The sequence below is a fragment of the Ovis canadensis genome, chromosome 13, assembly GCF_042477335.2.
Source record: "Ovis canadensis isolate MfBH-ARS-UI-01 breed Bighorn chromosome 13, ARS-UI_OviCan_v2, whole genome shotgun sequence".
Lineage (NCBI taxonomy): Eukaryota > Metazoa > Chordata > Mammalia > Artiodactyla > Bovidae > Ovis > Ovis canadensis.
Genome location: NC_091257.1, coordinates 39,554,232 through 39,574,708, shown reverse-complemented (window position 1 = coordinate 39,574,708; position 20,477 = coordinate 39,554,232). Strand labels below are relative to the sequence as shown.

The following is a 20,477-nucleotide window of genomic DNA, read 5'->3' as shown; positions in this document are numbered from 1 at the left end:
CAGCTTTTGAGCGCTCTGCATTCAAGGAGTCACCATAGATACATTATTTCGGCATCATAATTTCATCTTTTGATTATTCTACACTTCCTGTGCCTGCCTTCCACAGCCAAGTGGAGCCCACACCCCAGGGATACAGTGTTTGGGGTGACAGCTATCTCATAAGCAGGGGACACTGTCCAGGGCTGGGAAAGCAGTCAGGCACCAGAGGGGGAAAGAAGTTAGCAAAATTCGAAGTGTCTTTATTACAACTCAACTGGTTTTTAAAATTTCCATTTCTTTTCAACAAATATGTTTTCTTCCTCTCATGGAACTAAGAACATATGTGCTGCCTGGCAGATGATTTCTGCAACTCTTAAAGTTGGGACTGGGGAAGGCTGACTCACAATTTCTTCCATGGCACGTGTGAAATCTTTCAGGAAAACTTGGAGCCGGGAAGAGCCAGGGGATTTTTAGATGATGTTCTCCATTGCCTTTCGATTAAATTGGTAGAAAAGAATAGATCGATTATTTGCTTCTATTTCTGACCCTTTAAAACTATTTTTTAAAGCAGTAAAATGAGATGGGATGAACAAAAGGCAGTAATATGGAAAGAAGGTCACACTTGCAAAGGGTTTTAGTTTTTCCATCATCTGAATTATCTGATCTTGGGGAAACTCTGTGATGCAGGTTTGACCTGTGACAAGGACAAAGGCTCTCCAAGATTCCATAGCCATTGAGACTTTATATGGACTCTATTCACTGAGTTCTTTGCACTACACACTACTACACACTATTTTTTTTTTTTGATTCACATAGTTCAGCTTTGATTATAATTAAAGTAATAAAGAGGATGAAAAACTAGAACATGATTCTTGTTAAAAGAATACATTTGGGGAAATGTTCTTTGGCTATCCCTGTAATTGATCAAGTGTCTGATGGAAGTTATTTTACTAGATATGCGGTCCCTGAGATCCATGCAAAAACAACAGACCAAGGACCTTAGCTACATGACCTGTTGTAAAAGTTTCAGGGATCAAGTCTGATAGCCTGTGGACAAACATACAGATTCATTCAGTGTCATGAGTTGTCTTTCAAAGTATTTTATGTGTTGTATACAAATTAAACACCCTAATGATGGGAAAGATTGAAGGCAAAAGGAGAAAGGGGTGGCAAAGGATAAGATGGTTAGATAGCATCACTAACTCAATGGATATGAATCTGAACAAACTCCAGGAGACAATGGAGGACAGAGGAGCCTGGTGGGGAGTCCACGGGGTCGCAAAGAGTCAGACACGATTTAGCAAATGAACAACAATAACAACCATACAAATTAAATATGAAGTCCAATGAGGGTCCCTTACAGATTTGACGAAGTATTTCTTTTAAGCATTTTCCTCATAATGCGCTCTAGAGACTGCAGAAGGCCTGTGGGTGGCGGTCAGGGGCAGCCCTAGAAGCCAGAGTAGGACCTGTGGGTGAGGGATGGGGAAATGCAGGGAAGCGGGACTTGGAGAGGGTGGACCCCAGCCGGAACAGTGGCAAGCACAGACTGCAGAGCTTCCCCAGCTCAGAAAGCAAAGGCACTCCAAAAACTCCTGCAACCGAGGCCAGAGCAAGAGTCAGGAACCAGAAACACCAGCTACAGGCTAAGTGGCCGTCATTCTGATTCTTTCCAGAGTTTGGTTCAGATCCTGGGCTCACCACTTAATGACTGAGCGACCTTGAGCAAAGCACTTAAACTTTGCAGAGTCCTGTTTCCCTGTATGTAAGTGAGGAAAAGACACCTCCCTGTGTGTGGCTGGGAGGATTAAAAGATATCACCTATGCTGCACAGCATGTGCACACAGTAGACATTCAACAAAGTGTCATTATTTCATATCATTGTGATTATCCACAATCCAGGGATTGTTAACATCACCCAATGCTATAATTTGAAACACATTTATTCCTTATATTCTAACAAACTATTTCAAAGCCGGTTTTTCAAATACACTATCTAGTTTGAGCTTAAAAAAAAAATCCCTGTATATGTTCTGCTCTGCTTATCAAAGGCTCTCCATAATGTTGACCCAAGGGTAAGTCAATTACACAGGATACTGTTCTGCCTATTATTCTTTTTAAACCACATTCCTTGTGGTACTGGGTCAATTTCTTTACTTCCTGTTCCCTCTTACCACATTCCATAGCCTAAAAAGATGCCAGTTAAGCTTTAACCCTCCTTTGAAAGTGAGTTTTCATCTCTACTCTTTTTTTTAAAAAGTTATTTAAAGTAGTGGCAAGTTCTTTGAGTGCCCTCCAAACCCCAACCCAGGCAACAAAATAGTAATAGGAGAAAATTATGAGTGCTTGGGCCAGAGTCCTCCCGCTGAGCATGATGACTTTGTAATGAACTACGCATCCATAAACGGTTGACTCTTTGATCTCTGGCCGCTTGTACAGCTCTAAAGAGAAAGGCATTCCAGCCCAAACCACACAAAGAGAGAAGGAACACAGGTTATTTATGGGAGCCCACTGACTCTGAGCGTAGCCTGGCTCTTTCAAGATTCAAATACACACATCATTTTGACTGCCAAATCTGCTCCCTCCCCTCATGGTGTCTAATGGGGCTGGAGAGTAGGAATGTCTGATCTCTGGCTTCTCCTTGGGGTGAGAAAGGTAGCTGGTTTGGCAGAGAGACAGACACAACAGTATTTATAGAGACAGTAGAAAATCGACTCCATATGCCTAGGAAAGGAAATCAGAGTCAATCTCCAGGAGCTTTAAAAGGACTCCTGAATTCCCTTTCCGAGGTTCAGCTTCTGGGCAAGAGTAAACAGGACCTACTAGCCAGCTCTCCAGCAGTACAAAGCCCAGTCTCCACATGTCCTCTCTTACCTGAAGGTGGTCCACCAATGTTGTCACTCTACAGAAGGAAACACTTTCTTTAGCTCCTTGAATTCAGAAGCTGTTTCGCAAGTCTGACTCTTGTATTAGTGAATTTCCTGCATCAGAACTGGTATAAACATGGAAGGCATGGATCCTTGATTCTGAAGTTGTTGAAACTAAGCTCAATGACCTCTTGCCAGTGACTCTAGAGTTATGATGTTTTGGGGTAACAATGCAGTTTGGCTGTGTGTCAATTCACGTTGCTCACTAAAGCAAATCCAAGGTGATAACCACTGTAGTGGGATAGGAGCTCTCTCTTCTCTATCTTAGCTTCCTGTGGATCAACTACCAAAATTTTACGATATGGTGTGAAATGGTAAGGGCTATATGAAGACTTCTGTAACGCGACCCCATGAACTGTAGGCGTTACATTTCAGGCTATGTTTCATGTACACTTTTGTGCCTGTCTTTGTGTTCAGACTCTGGGTGGAAGCCATCATGATGACTAAAGACTAAGAGAATGTTCAAAGATCACGAACCTTTGGCAGACAGTATGTGAACCCCTGTAGGTATCTGATGACATTGTATCTAAGGAGTAAATAGAATGAGTCAAAAGTAAGATCCTTTTAAAGGCCTACCCAGTAATAATGACTGAACTGGGGACTGAACTGTTAGTTTAGGCTACCTGACCCTATGAGAGCCTGCCAGGCTCCTCCGTCCATGGGATTTTTCAGGCAAGAATACTGGAGTGGGTTGCCGTTTCCTTCTCCATCTATAATCGGAGGAAACTCAAAACGAAAATTGCTTTTATTAAAGTACTGAACTAGTGGATTTGTTAAGGGGCACACTGACTGAAATCACTCCCCATCCCCACCCACAACTCCCCCAGCCAGGCAAGATAGTTGCCACTTGCATGAATCATCGTAGAACAGAAGGTCATGGTAAGGAGCACAGAACTAAAAAGTTACCACCAATGGGAAAAAATTGTGAAAGGCCAAAAGGAGAGAGGAGACGCCGCTATATATGTCTTATCAATCTCCTAGAATCCTCACTGGAATCCATTTTGGCTGAGTGACACACGCCACCAGAGTTCACCAGGAAGGACCCTGAGTCAAAACGATTGGCCAGAGACCATCTGGAAACTAAGCCCATCCCCATAAAACCTGAGACTGTGAGCCACATGGCAAAGCAGTCCTCTTGGGTTCTCTTACGCTCCTGCTCTCCACCCAGGTGCCTCTGCCCCCCACGATCTCTTGCTCTGTCAGTGTGTGTGCCCTATCAGACAATTCATCTCTGAATGTGAGGCAAGAGCCTACTCTCAGGCCCTGGAAGGGGTCCCCCGTCCTGCAGTAGATTTATGATCAGAATTTGGGCCAAATGAGTACAATTAAAGCTGGGGGGGTGTCGATTTGGTTATCCCACCATTCCAGACACCCAAATCCACCTCCATAGGCTGATCTGGGCAAAGCAAAAGAACCTCAATGAAACTGGCAAACTAATTTTGCTATTTTTGTGGGACCTTGACATAGATCAAAGTCATTATTACTGGGTAGGCCTTTAAAAGGATCTTACTTTTGATTCATTCTATTTACTCCTTAGATACAAAGTCATCAGATGCCTACAGGGGTTCACATACTGTCTGCCAAAGGTTCATGATCTTTGAACATTCTCTTAGGCTTTAGTCATCATGATGGCTTCAAGCCAGAGTCTAAACACAAAGATAGGCACAAAAGTGTACATAAAACATAGCCTGAAAGGTAACACCTATATCGACAGAGCTGCCTGAAAGCTCAAAGGAAGAATGGCTAAAAAAATAAAACAGCTGGATATCAGAATGAATACACATTGGAGGAAGAGTGCATGGTTGGACTCAGACATTTTGTTCCATGGGGCTCAAGGAGGAATTAACAGAAGCCAAGCTTTATAGTTTTATAATTTGTTCACTGTCAAGATGATGAATGCTCACTTTATGATTTCATAAAAAGAGAGACTTACCTAGCAAAAAATGAAGAGGAGGCGTCCTCCACTGATAAGTGGCACAGCCTTTTAGGGTGACACCCAGGGGCTCTGGATTGAGGCTCCAACCCCGTCACCTGGACGGACACACAGTGCACAGCACAATCAGTACAAATTCAGGACCTCAGTCTCTCCATCTGAAAAATGCAAATAATAGTGTCATGGGTTCCACCAAGTAACTGCTGAGTAATTAGAAATTGAAGCTTATTAAAACACACGGGAAGGATATAGAGTACAATGCATGCATGATGTGAAGAGCAGAATGGGTTGTAATCCTATATACACTTCTGTACAAGTTACCCAAGTCAGAAGTTTTTAACTTTCAGTTTTTCACAAAGCCTTGGTGTTTACACTACCGAGGAGTGTAAACACAGTAAACTGATCAACCATGGAAAGAAGAGCAGCCTTGTGTAGTCTGGGCTTCCCTGGTGGCTCAGATGGTAAAGAATCCTCCTGCAGTGTGGCAGACCTGGGTTTGATCCCTGGGTTGGGAAGACACCCTAGAGAAGGGAATGGCAACCTACTCCAGTTTTTTTGCCTGGAGAATTCCATGGACAGAGGAGCCCGGCAGGCTACAGTCCATAGGGTCACAAAGAGTCAGAAACGACTTTCACACTTGTGTTGTTGGAGGCAGAAGGAAATCAGGAAAGGCCAACTGAGCATCAGAGACTGAATGAAAGGCTGAGTTGTCTCTGATTCACCTCTCTGCTCCCTCTGTTGGGAGTGATGGGCAGCAGGGATTGCTGGATCATTTCAAGAGCCTGATGCACAGAGAAGTCTGGATTCCATCAGCCATGCCAATGGGAAGTATCCATGGGACTGAGGACCCATAGCGGGAGGCTGGGCCACCAAAGAGCATGAAGTGCTCAACAAAAAGATTCTGAAATTGTGGATTAAATCAAGAGGACCTCGTCTGCAGAGCAGGAGTCCAGGATCATTGAGGAACTCCAGGAAACAGAACTTGATTTTGCCATCTTTCCCTACAGTCAGCAGATTTCTATGCTCTCAGGAGCTCTAGTAGTTTAGTTGATGTCAGTGAACTGAGTGAGCACAGAACAGGACAACCTTTAGGACAACATTTCTCCAAATGGAAATCTGTTCACTTCAATTTTTCCTAGTATCCAGAGAAACACGTTGCTAATTGGAAAGAAAATCATGGATGAAACTATGGAGAAAAAGAATCCTCGAACACAATTAAAATGTGTCAAAACACATTCCTGAGTTTTGACCTAAAATAGCCATTTGCAATCATTTGGTGGTTAAAAAAACAAAAAATACGTGGTAATACCTGAAAATCTCATCTTTGAATAAAATAAAGAGGTCTCTAGAACTTTTCGACCCCATGGACTACAACACACCAGGCTTCCCTGTCCTTCACCTTCATAATTTGAATACTGCTACCCAATTTGTCACATTTTGGAAGAGAGCGCTTATTTAGTAAATTTTAATTTCAAATCAGCAGAACTCCAAAGTAATTCAAAATTTAGAGATGTCAGGATAAGAGAAATATGAAACCACTGAGTCTGAATGATTGAAGTGTTATTGTTTGACTACTGCAAACTACTATTGGTAGCAGATTTATGGAAAACATTATATGATTCAGAGCAACATTTTAATCAATCCGAAGGTTATCCTGTGCCAGCATAATCTTTGTGAGGAAAGCAACTGTGCAACTTGCCCCTTTTTGCAACAGAATTTCTCTCTGGTCCACTGGCTACCAATTAAATTTTCTCATTTATGAAATCCAAATGGTTGCACTAGATAGAATGCAAGAATATAAAATGAGATTTCTCCTAAATGTGAAATAGCTGATGGCATTCACAGTTAAAGAAATGCTGTTTGATACATGATACCAAGGGGGGAAGGGTGGTGGTGAGAGGAATTGTGAGGTTGGGATTGACGCATATACACACTAGTAATACTATGTATAAACTGGATAACTAAAGAGAACACACTGCACTATGGGAACTCAATTTAAAGTGCTGTGGTAATCTGAATGGTACAGAAGTCCAAAAGGGAGGGGATATACATAAAAGTGGGGCTTCCCTGATAGCTCAGCCAGTAAAGATTTTGCCTGCAATGCAGGAGACCCTGGTTCGATTCTTGGATAAGGAAGATCGCATAGAGAAGGGAACGGCTACCCACTCCAGTATTCTTGCCTGGAAAATTCCATGGGAAGAGGAGCCTGGTGTGCTATACTCCATGGGGTCACACACAAAGAGTCAGACACGACTGAACAACTTTCACTTCACTTCACTTCATATATGTATAAGTATGGCTGATTCATTTTGCTGTATAGTAGAAACTTTCCCATAGCTCAGATGGTAAAGAATCTGCCTGCAGTGCAGGAGACCTGGGTTTGATCCTCTGGAGAAGGAAATGGCAACCCACTGCAGCATTCTTGCCTGGAAAATCCCATGGACAGAGGAGCCTGGCCGGCTGCAGTCTGTGGGGTCACAAAGAGTCAGACATGACTGAATGACTGCTACCACTAGAAACTAACACAACTTTGTGAAGCAACTAGACTTTAATAAAATCAAGTTAGAAAAATAAAAGCTTTATGAACAGTCAAAAAAAAAAAAAGAAATACTGTATGACGTGTACAAAGGTCAGGGGTTCTTGTTTATTTGGGAGAAAATATTTGCAAAAGAAACAACTGGCAAGGGATTGATCTCCAAAATATACCAACAGCTCATGCTCCTCAACAACAAAAAACAAACAACCCAATCAAAACAATGCGCGGAGGACCTAAATAGGCATTTCTCCAAAGAAGACATACAGATGACCAACATGAAAAGATGCTCAACATCACTAATTGTTAGAGAAATGCAAATCAAAACTGCAATGAGGTATCACCTCGCACCTGTCAGAGTGGCCATCACTTAAAAATCTACAAACAATAAATGCTGGAGAGGATGTGGAGAAAAGTTCCTATTAAATAAAGCACTGAAACTCTTTGCTAGCTATTGCTGGTTCAATGTAAAACAGATGATATCTGAAGCTGAAGAAACGACAGTTCACTTCAGTTCAGTTCAGTCGCTCAGTTGTGTCCAACTCTTTGGGACCCCATGAATTGCAGCTGGGTTTGATCCCTGAGTTGAGAAGATCCCCTGGAGAAGGGAAAGACTACTCACTCCAGTATTCTGGCCTAGAGAATTCCATGGACTGTATAGTCCATAGCGTCACAAAGAGTCAGACAGGACTGAGCGACTTTCACTTTCACTTTCTAACACATTTTCTCTCTGAAAATGGAGTATGGGGGGAGGCCAGCAGAGGGAGCTGTCAAAAACCCAGGCCCCTTTGTGTTTTAGGGAAATTCTCTCCACTGTACACCCTTGTTCAGAGTATTTGTCTCCTCATCCCCCAACCTAAGGAAGCTGGAAGAGTCAGATCCTCCTAAGATCTTCTCCTTCCCTTTCCCCTCATCACTTTTCAGCAGTCCTGGAAGCCAGGGCCCAGACAGGTGCCCTAAGTTCCTCTCTAAACCCCAAGGAAATGACTCAAAGACAATGGGATGGTTAGATGCACTGATGGTGGCAAGGATGGCAGTGGCCTCGCCCTCATCACATTGCTCCTGCTGCTTGATTGTCAGAACCCAGCTGGCTTTGCCCAGGGACCATTCCTGGTCTTAGCAGCTCAGAGTCTGTGAACCCTCAGTTTCCTAGTTCAGGTCAGCTTCCTGTAATTTTCAGCAATTAGGAACTCTTCCCAGAGCAAATACTTAACCTTTATCTTGTTCTTCTGAATCTTCCTGTTCAAATCACCCAAAAGACTAACCCAAACAAATACCACCAAATACACATACAACAAGGCAATCTAACTTATTTGCATTTTCATTTTAAGATGCAATGCAGAGTTTTCTTTTGTTTCTGTGGCTGCTGTTCAGTTGCTAAGTCATGCCCAGCGCTTTGCAACCCCTGGACTGCAGCTTGCTTGGCTCCTCTGTCCTCCATGATCTCCCAGAGTTTGCTCAAATTCATGTCCATTGAATTGGTGATGAAATCTAACCTAAGAGTTTTCTTACCAACTGTTTAATATTAATGGCCAGAAGAAAAGTTTAAAAGATATATATACATACACGACTATTTTAGTGATAGAACTATTCTCAGAAATGTGACTATAAAACCATCCCAGTGAAAGACATTCAATTGTGCATATCTGAATATACAGCGAAACATACTGTCTCTTATACTGTAACTTAGTCAATGCCTCCTTTTTCTCTTGGAACTATTTCCAGAGTCTAAATTAAGAACCCCAATCAAACAATGACTCAGCTCTGAATCACTTTTGAGTCAGCCATCTTTCTCTATTAGAATCATGTCTGTGAATTTGCTCATAGAAGCCTCTCTGTTTATGATAGTTCTTTATCGATCCACAGGATCACCTTTTATAAGTGTCCAGGTCCCTGACCAATTCTCCCCTATTATTCAAACTTATATTCAAAACACAGTGTCATGGAAACCCAACTAGCCTTTCAAATATATCCAACATAGTTGGAAGACTGAAAAGCATGAGTCAACACTTTAAAATTTGCCCAAAGACACAGCCTTCCCAGTGCCTTGTCTAAATGGGGAATCTCTCTAGATACAGGCATAGCATCCTTCTCCCTCCATCTATCTCCCAAGTAGTCAAATTGGCACTGGAATGGGAGTTAGAGAGACGTAGAAAAGAGAAATAAGGTCCTAGAAATAGATTCTCTGGGGGTAAAAATGCACTGCCACCACTGCCTGAAGTTAAGGATTGAGATCACATCGTGTCCTCTCCTCTGTATTGAAGTTTCATTTTATTGAGTCAACATGTTAGAAATAAAGGTATTTCTGGTTAGGGCCAAGACTGCAAAGTACTTAAAAGTCAGGATGTGGATCACAAAGAAAGAAAGAAGTACCCAGGAAAGAACATTTGTTTGAAGACTGGTAAGATTAAGTCTTTTTTTTTTTTTTTAAGTACAAATGAACTTACTCATGTTTGAAGGCAAAGGAGAAAGAGTCAAGTGGAGGATAAAATTGAAAATAGTTGAGAAAGTTCCTGGGGGTTGGTTTGATAGGATCCCAAGCTCTGGCCGAGAGACTGGTGTAGAAAAGAAAATGAAAGCACCTCCCTCTTTCCTCCTGGCTTCAGGGAACCATGAACAAAAGAACTCATTGTTCCCAAAGGGCAGTCGCTTAGGTCTGGGTGTGGCTTTCCCCTCCATCCACCCTCCATTAGTCCTTGTTTCTCCCTTAAAATCAATTTGGCACCGGGAGGGAGAGAGAGACAAGAAAGAGAAACAGGACCTCAGAAATAGGCACTGTGGAAGGAAATACATGGCCACTGATGCCTGAAGCCTTTAATTCCCTTCATGAATGAAATGCCACAGAAACACTGTCAGACAGTCGAGGGCCTGAGTTTGTTGAGTCTGTTTATCTGAAATTAGATGCAAAGGAGATGTTTGACTTCCAAGAAATAAAATGAATTGTCATGGTAGAGAAGGTTTCATACAGGAAATACTATCCCGAAGCCTTGGAGCTTGAGCCCCCTCCCTCATAACTACCTACTGCAAATTATTTTCGTAATAAAAATGAGCTCCCAGAACAAACTAATTACATGGGAGAGCAACTTACACTTTACTGCAGTCTTCTCAATATTTTTTTTTTTCATCAAATGTGAGTTAGCCAAAGTAATTACGAAAAATGATTAGCAAAGCTCTTTATTGAATATGGATCCAAGTCATTAAAAAACTAAAGCATTTCTTTTGAAAATGGCTTTAAATCTATATTTTCTCCCAAGCAACCGTCTATTTTTCCTTCAACAATAGCTTTTTGGGGACATGTGGTAATCTAAGAGACTATAACTCTTCTCCTGAAAGAATACCAAGTTCCTTTTGCCTTTCACGATAGAACACTCTCTAAGTTGGTAGAAAGTTGGTAGGAAGTTGGCTGCTTCTTTGCAAGAGACCACTGAAAGAACAAACTGCTGAAATCGCAGTACAAATAAATCATCTGAAGTGAGACCTGGGAATTACTTCTACTTTTGAAAAAGATGAGACCACCAGGCTATGTACGCTGTTTTTCAATTCTCAAGTAACGCTGGGCTTCTGAGAAGTAATGGTCGGTTTTGAAGGCATTTGTATCTCCTCTTTATACCTTTACTTTTTAAAATATTTTGGATATTTAGGAGTAAACAAGGATAAAACCCATCTGACTGAAATTGCATTTTCCCATGTGAGTTACTTAGGTTTAGTTGGAAAATCCACAATATAAGTTTAGCATTTCTCTTTTTTTTTCTTAAAAAAAATTTTTTTTTTTGCATTCTTGGCACTTAGGCTTGTAGAAGAATTTGACTACTAAAAAAACCTCTAAAAAGTAATAAAGATGGAAGTTAAAGTTCATTTCTTGTCTTGCACTGTTGGTGGGAATGTAAATTGATACAGCCACTATGCAGAATGGTCTGGAGGTGCCTTAAAAAACTAAAAACAGGACCACCATACAACCCAGTAGTCCCAATCCTGGGCATACGCCCAGTGAAAACCATAATTCCAAAAGATGACTGCACCCCAATATTTATTGCAGCAGTGTTTACGAAAGCCAGGACATAGGAACAGCCTGAATGTCTATCAACAGAGAAATGGGTAAGAAGATGTGGTGCATGTATACAGCGGAATATTACTCCACCATACAAGGAACAAAATTGTGCCGTTTGCACAGATGTGGACGGACCTACAGTGGCATGCAGAGTGAAGAAAGTCAGAAAGAGAAAAACAAATCCTGCATATTAACACGTATACGTAGAATCTAGAAAAATAGTACAGATAAACCTATTTGCAAAGCAACGATAGAGACACATTTGTAGAGAACATATGTACAGATACCAAGCAGGGAAGGAGTGGGTAGGGTAAATTGGGAGGTTGGGGTTGACAATATATACATTACTCTGTATATAGAGCGGATGGCTATAGAATGGATGGCTAATGAGGGTCTGCTGTATAGCTCAGGGAGGTCTACTCCATGCTCTATAGTTAACCTAAACAGGAAGGAAATGAAAAAAAAAGGGGGGAGGTTGTATGTGTGTGTACGGCTGGTTTACTTTGCTATATGGCAGAAAAGTGAAAGTTGTGCAGTCGTGTCCAATTCTTTGGGGCCCCATGGACTATATAGTTCATGGAATTCTCCAGACCAGAATACTAGAGTAGAAACCCATGGATTCTTTTCAGCTGAGTCACCCGGGAAGCCTAAGAATACTGGAGTGGGTAGCCTATCCCTTTTCCAGAGTATATTCCCGACCCAGTGATCAAACTGGGGTCTCCTGCATTGCAGACAGATTCTTTACCAGCTGAGCTACCAGGGAAGCCTTGGTATGTATATGTATATGGCAGAAGCGGGCACAACATTGTGGAGTAACTGTACTTCAATAAAATTTTTTTTTAAATTACAGTTCTTCTGAAATGTTTTTGGTGTGGATATTAAAACATAAAAGCAAAAAAATAGAAATAAAATTCATTTATTGAATTATTAAATTTTTATTGTGTGTGTGTGTGTGTTAATTGCTTGGCCGTGTTAGACACTATGACCTATGACCGCTAGGACCCCATGGACCCCACCAGGCTTCTCTGTCCATGGGATTCTCCAGACCAAGAATACTGGAATGGGTTGCCATTTCTTTCTCCAGGGGATCTTCTTAATCCAGGGATCAAACCTGGGTCTCCTGCACTGCTGGCAGGTTCTTCACCATCTGAGCCACCAGGAAAGCCAAACTTATACATGGAGATAAAATTGGTTGGTATAACTTTCTGTTATTTCATTAGAATTTCATTATTTAGATCTTGCAGCTTCTAAGCACTTTGGTGTGGCTATTAGCGCTACAAATGAACCAGCTGATTCCACCGCCCCCCCCCCCCCCCCCCCCCCCCGATCTTTCTTCCAACAGACATTTATCATGTGGCTATTTCGGCTCAAGCACTGTGCCCATTGTTGGATACATAGTAAAAAAGGAAATCACCAGGTCCAGCTTTTATGCTCATTGTCTAGCCAGGAAAAGCCCTTTGCAAGGGGTGCTGGTGCAATGCTCTCTTCTTACAGAGAAACTATCTCCTTCCTATGTCATCAAGCTACTTTGACCCCCCTTTCCCCAAACCCCACTGCTTCTCCATTACAATGAAGCAAGAAGGGGAGCACACCCAACTATGGTAACTTGACTCTCATAGTTCTTGCTTCCTGAAGAATGTAAAGATAAGATGCTTACTAAATGTCTCCAAAATGATTGTGTGTCTGCTTCACCTGGGCCTCCCCAGTGACTCAGCAGTAAAGAATCCGCCTGCAATGCAGGAGACACAGGAGACATGGGTTCCATCCCTGGGTTGGAAGATTCCCTGAAGGAGGAAATGGCAACCCACCCCAGTATTCTTGCCTGGAACATCCCACGGACAGAGAGGCCTGGTGGGTTACAGTTCATGGGGGTCAAAGAGTTGGACACAACTGAGCACCTGAGCACCTGCTTGCTTCATATAAAGTCGAGAAGAGCTGAGTAAGGTTTTGGAAGCATCTGGACATTGTCAGAGGATGGAGGTGGGAAAAAGAGGGAGGCAGATGGCCTCCTTGTCTATGAAACAGGACCCTTACCCCTTTGCTAGGGGTTCACTACAGTACTGCAACACCAATTTGAACTTGCAAAGTATATTTCTGTCATTTGTGACATTAATCACAGCCTCCCAGTGAGATGGGCCATTTTATGACTTTCATTTCCCTCCACAGAAATGAGACAAAAGGTTAAATGACTTTCCCAAAGTCCATAATAGACTTGGGACCTGGATTTGGAGTTTATAAATCGCTATCCTGTGCTGAGAGCACTCAACAAAATGCTTAACCTTGCCCCCTCCCCCCAAAAAAAATCAGGGCTCAGTTTTGCTGTTTAATTAGAATTAAGACGCATTAGGCAAGAAGACAGCACTTGATTCACAGCGCAGTGACGTTATTTTACTGCTGTTTCAGTTGAAGAACTCAATGTTCTTCCAACTTCTCAAAGTTTTCAGGAGACAGTCCCTGGATTACCATCTCAACCTGTGTTTATTCCCAAAGATCATATATTAGCAAAACTGCCCTAAAACAAGTGAAAGTGTTAGTTGCTCAGTCATGTCTGACTCTTGGTGACCCCCATGAACTGTAGCCCACCAGGCTCCTCTGTTCATGGAATTCTAATACTGGAGTGGATAGCCATTCCCTTCTCCAGGGGATCTTTGCCACAAGGATCAAACCCAGGTCTCCTGCATTGCAGGCAGATTCTTTATTGTCTGAGCCACCGGGGCCCTAAGAAAATGCTAAATACTACTGAGGAAAGAGTCACAAAGAGTTGGACACGGCTGAGTGACTGAACTGACTGAGGAAATAATGAAACTTTTAGGAAAAGGGGAAAGACTCTCTTAATAATGAGAAAGCCATTTACCCTAATTTGGCTGGGATAGAATTGATCAGCTAGAAAATCCACTAGAGTAGTAGTATTCCAAAATCTAAGATTATGAACATGTCAGGTTCCCTAAACTATGATGGTTCCAGAAATTATTAGTTCTTTTTTCATTTTCCAAACTGACCAGTTATTCCCTAAAAGCTAACAGAGTGCCAGGGAATGGACTTTTGTTATTTCATCAGATTCCCTGGAGACTAAAAGTTCTCCAAAGGCAGGAGTAATGCCAGTCCCAGGGCAATCCTAACACGAGGCAAGTGAAAGTGAAAATCGCTTGGTCATGTCCAACTCTTTGCGACCCCCTGGACTATCCAGTCCATGGAATTCTCCAGGCCAGAATACTGGGAGTGGGTAGCCTTTCCCTTCTCCAGGGAATCTTCCCAATCCAGATAGAACCCAGCTCTCCCGTATTGCAGGCGAATTCTTTACCAGCTGAGCCACAAGGGAGACACGAGGCAAGGACTGAACAAAACACTCAACCTAGTGTGAATCCATCTCTGGTGGACTGTGCTGCCCTTGGAGACTTTTAAATTTTAATAACATGGATTGGAAGCAAATCTTTACAAATTTTTCCTTCTTTACAACTTAGGTTTGGGGCATTCCATAATGCATTCTTATTTCAGACTGTGAAGTCAGAGAAAAATGGCCATTTCGGATGAGAATTTGAAAAGCAACATATTCCCAGTAAAACTGAATTTGGTATTGGTTTTAAGGGGGAAAAAATCCAATGTACTCTTAATGATCCTGTCAGATTTGCTAAACATTGCCAAAGCTTTAAAGTTTAAATGCCACCTGAGGGCTTTTAGAAAGCTGCTGTATGGGGACAGAAAATGTTGTGTGGTCTGGATTTGACTTTGGTCAAGACCAAAGTGATGAGTAATGGACGCAGCTTCATATTGCCCCCTGGTGGTGTCATGCTCAATGACGCTCAGAAACGTCCTCAAGGTAGGGGTAAAACAAATAAGATCTTTGACTTCCTTAGCAAGGAAGATTGCTTTCTTGAAGCAACCTTCAAGAAAGGCTTCTGGCTTTAGACTTACAAGCATTTAGTTTCAGGCCTTCCTCAATTTTCATACATCTCCTGTATTCCACTTCTCCAAAGCTTTCCCTGGGTAGCAGGAAGGCAAACTCCTTGTGGGGGGCATTTAGGATTTCAACAAACCCAGCAACCCCCAGAGACAGCCCGTGTATAGGATGGTGTTGAGCAGTGGGACTATCCCAGGTCCTAAAATCAGCACAGAGGAAGTTTCCTATCGTCCGCATCCCTAAATTGCCATTCCTCAAACCCCCACACCCCCACCCCAAGTATGACAGGGTGGCCAAAGGACCACTGAACTCCCGTTTGGCTTCAGCAGTCATGAACTTGCGGTTTAGAAAACAAGAAAGCCTTTTGCACCCAAGGTTTCTCTGTGCCAAGCTGGGTAAGGAGCACAACATTACCTGTCTTTACCAGGTTAGTCCAAAGAGAGCTGCTGTCACCATCTCTCTCCCTCCTCCTCTAGGGATACCCAGATCTCCTCATAAGCTGAAGCAGTCATTAAACTGGGAGTACTTCCCCATCGACCAGGGAGAAGAAGGATGGCTTTAAACCTCAGGAGCATCTCTTTGTTCTCCTGAATGCTTGGGAACCTGGGCCGAGCCCCAGAAGACTCAGACCTGCCTTCCTCCAGCATCTCCTTAGAAAAGGCTGCCTACTCCCAACCAAGCTCCTGACTCGTAGACATTTCAGACATTGGCTGGACAACAACCTGGTCTCCGGAGCTTCGCATGGAGGTCCTGATCCTAGCTGGGATTAGAGGCTGGGCAAATAGGACAGCACAAGAAAGAAGAGCAGGAACCCCGAGGCTTTGCTAGTCTATCTACGTGTGCAGCTGGGGATGAAAAGAAGGCTTTCAGAGTCCATGGGAAGAAGTGACGGCAAGGCTCTTAAACGACACGTCTGTTCAAGGAAAGGTGGGCTGAAGCTGGCAGTGACATTCCCGATTCCCTTGTCCTGCAGTGATGACTCAGTTGATCTGACTGGTTAAGTGGGTCGGTCCTCTCTCCCTCCCTCCCAGACTCCCCTCCCTGACCCGGCCCTCCCTATGTGTCCTTTCTGAATTTGCAGGCTCAGTGGAGTGGGACAAGCTATGTGACCTGACCATGACCCCAAACTGCCTCTTCTGGTCCACATGTTGGAACCAGCAGGGATGCTGAGCTGGACAGTGATGAGGAACAATGGGACTCAGTGCCAGCTCATATCGTGACCTCAGGGCTTCCAGACCATTGGCTGGGACACCCCAGCCTGAGGGCTGCCAAGAAAAAATGATAGAACTTAGTTCTCTTGGCCTCTGTTATCTGCCAGATAAATGTATCTTATGGGGACCATCCCTTATCTTGGCGGATCCTCTCCCTTGCATCAGGCCAGGTGATTTCCTCTGGAGGTTCCCGACACCTGCCCTCACCACTTTCCTGCTTCTCTCAGGTCTCATTCTGACATATAAGAGGTCACTGTGGGGTAGGCAGGGTGTTTCATCTTCTTTTGGGTCAGTCACACAATATACTGAGACAGTTACTGGAAATTCAAGCCCTGTGGCTTCTATTTCTCTGTTGCTTTGTCAGAGCCATTACATTTTGTAGTCTCTCCACTTTGTCAGCTTTTGCTTTTTGAATGCACTTCTGAATACATATTTGCCAAAACAATTTCCACAATGAAAAAGCAATAAAGACTTATAAATCCACAAGGGGAGCACAACCCAAAGTACTCCAGCTTGTTTCAGTGTTGTGGTTTGGAGAGTATTCTTTTATATCGCTACAGAGTCAGAAAAGTAATTTTACCCGAGGAGTAGCTCGTGAAATGATGGGTTTTTGGGAAATCATACAACTTGGCTTCATGTCATTATTTTAATGGATCACAAAGCAGTTTATCTTCCCCACTTTCCAACTGGAAGACGTTATTTATTCAGAGGTGGTAAGATTGTTGTATTTAATGAGATAAAGTGTTTCAGCCTGGTGTTCAAGTCCCTGTAAAACCTATCTACCTAACTATTCCTCACCATGGACCCCTGATGCCCCTAGAGGTCATTTTCCTTTTGGATCTTCATTTATATGGTGTTTATCGCTAGCACAAAGTGTGTACACATGCTGTTCCTCCCCTAGAATATAATTTCCACCTCTTTCATACATCTAGAACGTACCTATGTTTCCTGGTCCAGCTCAAATCCAGGGCAGTGTGCAGAAGTCACTCTCTTTGCTCAACCCAGCTCTGACCTCTCACACACACACAGGCACTGACCTGTCACTTCGCCTCTGCACCCAGCGATTTGTTTTCTAATTAGACTGCAAGCTCCTTGTACTTTTATGTTCCCATTAAGCGCTGAACCCAGGGCCATGCCTATCTCAGGTGCCGAATAACTAGATGATGGAGTTCATGGGAAACAGCAGAGAAGCCAATGCAAACAGGATTGTGGGAAGACTGTTTAGCATCACATAGAAAAGTGAGCTGTAAGTGATGCTAAATGCTGGCCGGGTAGCCTCAGGGTAGCAGGATCTGACCCTTCCTTTCCCAGACAGACACAGGCTGGGTTTGCAAAGCATAACTTTTAGTAGAAATCAGGAAAATACTCGAAGAGTTTGATGACTCAATCCACTAAGACAGCATAACTTGATGATTCTGGTTCAAAATGCAGTTCCAGCAGAGAAGGGCCTCTGTTTCTCCCTTTGCTTTTCATGTCCAGTCAAAGGCAGATGACTCTTGATTCTCCAGGTACAGGTTCTAAGTTTTATTGTCACTTTATCTCACTTGCCTACAACTTCCTCATGTATAAAATGAGGGATCTGGAATATTAAATTGTTCTGCAGGATTCTTTATATCTTCATTCTCTATACCCTTATAATCTACTTTCTTTTTCTTCAGCTCTTCTTCTCTAACTTTCACCTCATTCATCAATTTATTACCCATAATACCCATTGCTACCAGGTAAAAAAGGCATTTCATCTGTTCATCAAGACTTCTTGTAAAAATGAAAAAAAAAAAAGACTTCTTGTAAAAATGATATAGAGTAGCAATTTAAAAATAATTAAAACACAATTCCTTAGTTTTCAGTGGGTCATCACTCTGTTGGTCTTCCTACAGTAATTTAGATTTTACAAAGCAAGCGTTACTTTAAATAGATACGCCTGCTTTGGAAAAAACACCAAAAAAAAGTGTGTGCTTTTCTTAAATATATTTTAGATAATCTCCTTTTTTAAGCACCCACAAATACGACTCATCATTAGGAGAGAAAAGTACCCATAGAAACCAAATTCGGAAAAGAATATAGCTTCTTGTGATTAAACTGAAACAAAAAGACCACCTAATTTTTAAAGGATGTTAATAATAATGAGGGACTTACATTGATATTTATTGGAATGAGATTAAAAAATGACTTTTAAAGGCTTTAATGAAAAGAAGCAGAAAAGGGAAAGGTTTAAGAATTCACAAATAAAAGGGGCATCCTGGTGGCTCAGTGGTAAAGAATCTGCCTGCCAGTGCAGGAGACACATGTTTGATCCTTGGGTCAGGAAGATCTCCCGGAGAAGGAAATGGCAACCCACTGCAGTATTCTTGCCTGAGAAATCCCATGGACAGAGAAACCTGGAGGGCTAAAGTCCAAGGGGCAGCAAAAGAGTCAGACACAACTTAGCGACTAAACAACAACAACACACAAAAAAAGATGAAAATCTGATCCCTTGACTTGCATAGGGCTTTTTATAGCACTGCTTAGTTGGGACATACATGCCATGACTGACTTTTGAAGTCAGGAGACAGTACAGTTAATCAAATAGTTATTCTCTCCTTTCGTACTGCTTATCAGCAATGAATTCATCCCAATAAATGTGTTTGCAACACACTCAGCTCCTTAATATCTCTAACTTCATTATACATAACTAAATGAGAAGGGTGACAGAACTATTCAAAAGTATTTAACACATTATAGTAAATTTTATATTCAGAAAAAGGTTTAAAGGTCTATTGTTTTCATTATATAAATTCCAGAGAGTTGAGCTCTGAAAATTCTAGTGGATCTTGGGCTCTGCTAATTGCTGTAGAATTGAGGCAATGGCTGCATTCTGGGTGTGACCTTGGAATGGTCACTAGCCCTGTTGAGTTCTGAAATCTGGAAAATAAGCTGGTTTGGTATTTCACTAAGACTGTTTAGAATACAAACTTGTGTACCTCCTTGCTGCATCTTTTTTTGCCTTCCAGACCGAAGAAGACAGCTCTAACTTTCAGGAAAATCTAGTTTTAAATAGACATACACACATACACTCTGCATCCATTTTATCTGATGACTACAACTGCAAACATCTGTCATCCTTCCAACTTTGGCAAAATATTTAAGTAAATTACTGATGGTGAACATCACTGCCAAGCTGAGGTATGATACAGTTCATTGCTACAACCTAAGTTTTCTCTCCGATCACCAGAAGTTTTGTTTCACAGGACTTAGCTTGTGCTGATACTTCCATAAGAGTTAATGAAGTAGAAGTTTTCTCAAAAATGAAAATAAAATAATTAATGGAAAGTTTGCTTTTCATTAATCACATCACCAAATCAATGTTTTATATGAAGCTATTCTGTAACAAGATTCTAAATTATGTTCCCAAGAATTTCTGTGTAAAACATTTCCATATGGTAAGAGTCTATAAAATTTTATAACACATTCACAAATCATTGTGACAAGGAACACTGGTATTAATTTCTTAAAGTCAATGTCTTTTTTTCTGATATAATTTTGTGATTTTATTTCCTTTTGCTTTGAAACTTAAAAAAACAACACCCAAATGGTTTCTTAGAAAACCAAAAACAGATACGGAATCAGCACCATAAATGAACAGATTACATAGTTCTCATGTATATAATTTTTAACCTAAAGTGTCCATTCTTAGTCTATATTACAGCATTCATTCTATTTCTCTTGTGTTACTTAATAGTCAGCTGCATTTTGTAATTTATTTGTTCATTTGGTGTTTGACTCTCCAGGTACAAGTAAGCTGGTTCAGGAACACGAAACTTCTCTAGGCATCCATCCAGAAAGAGATATTAACATAAATAAGAGAATCAGAATGTTGAGATGGTGGGAGGAGGACAACGAAAGTTTGCCATTAGCCTGAATGTATAAAATACACAACTAATGAGAAGCTGCCGCGCAGCACGGGGAGCT

General features: G+C 42.0%; 1 protein-coding gene across 2 annotated transcripts in view; it reads right to left on the bottom strand.

Annotated features, from left to right (window-relative positions):
• The window catches only part of KIAA1217 (KIAA1217 ortholog), an 817,826-nt gene that overhangs the window by 525,004 nt on the left and 272,345 nt on the right, over positions 1 to 20,477 (bottom strand). For both annotated transcript variants that reach the window (XM_069547449.1, XM_069547447.1), the window contains one exon: positions 4,840 to 4,997. The gene's annotated coding sequence lies outside the window, so the exon portion shown is untranslated. Of the gene's footprint in view, positions 1 to 4,839; positions 4,998 to 20,477 lie in introns of those variants that run through there.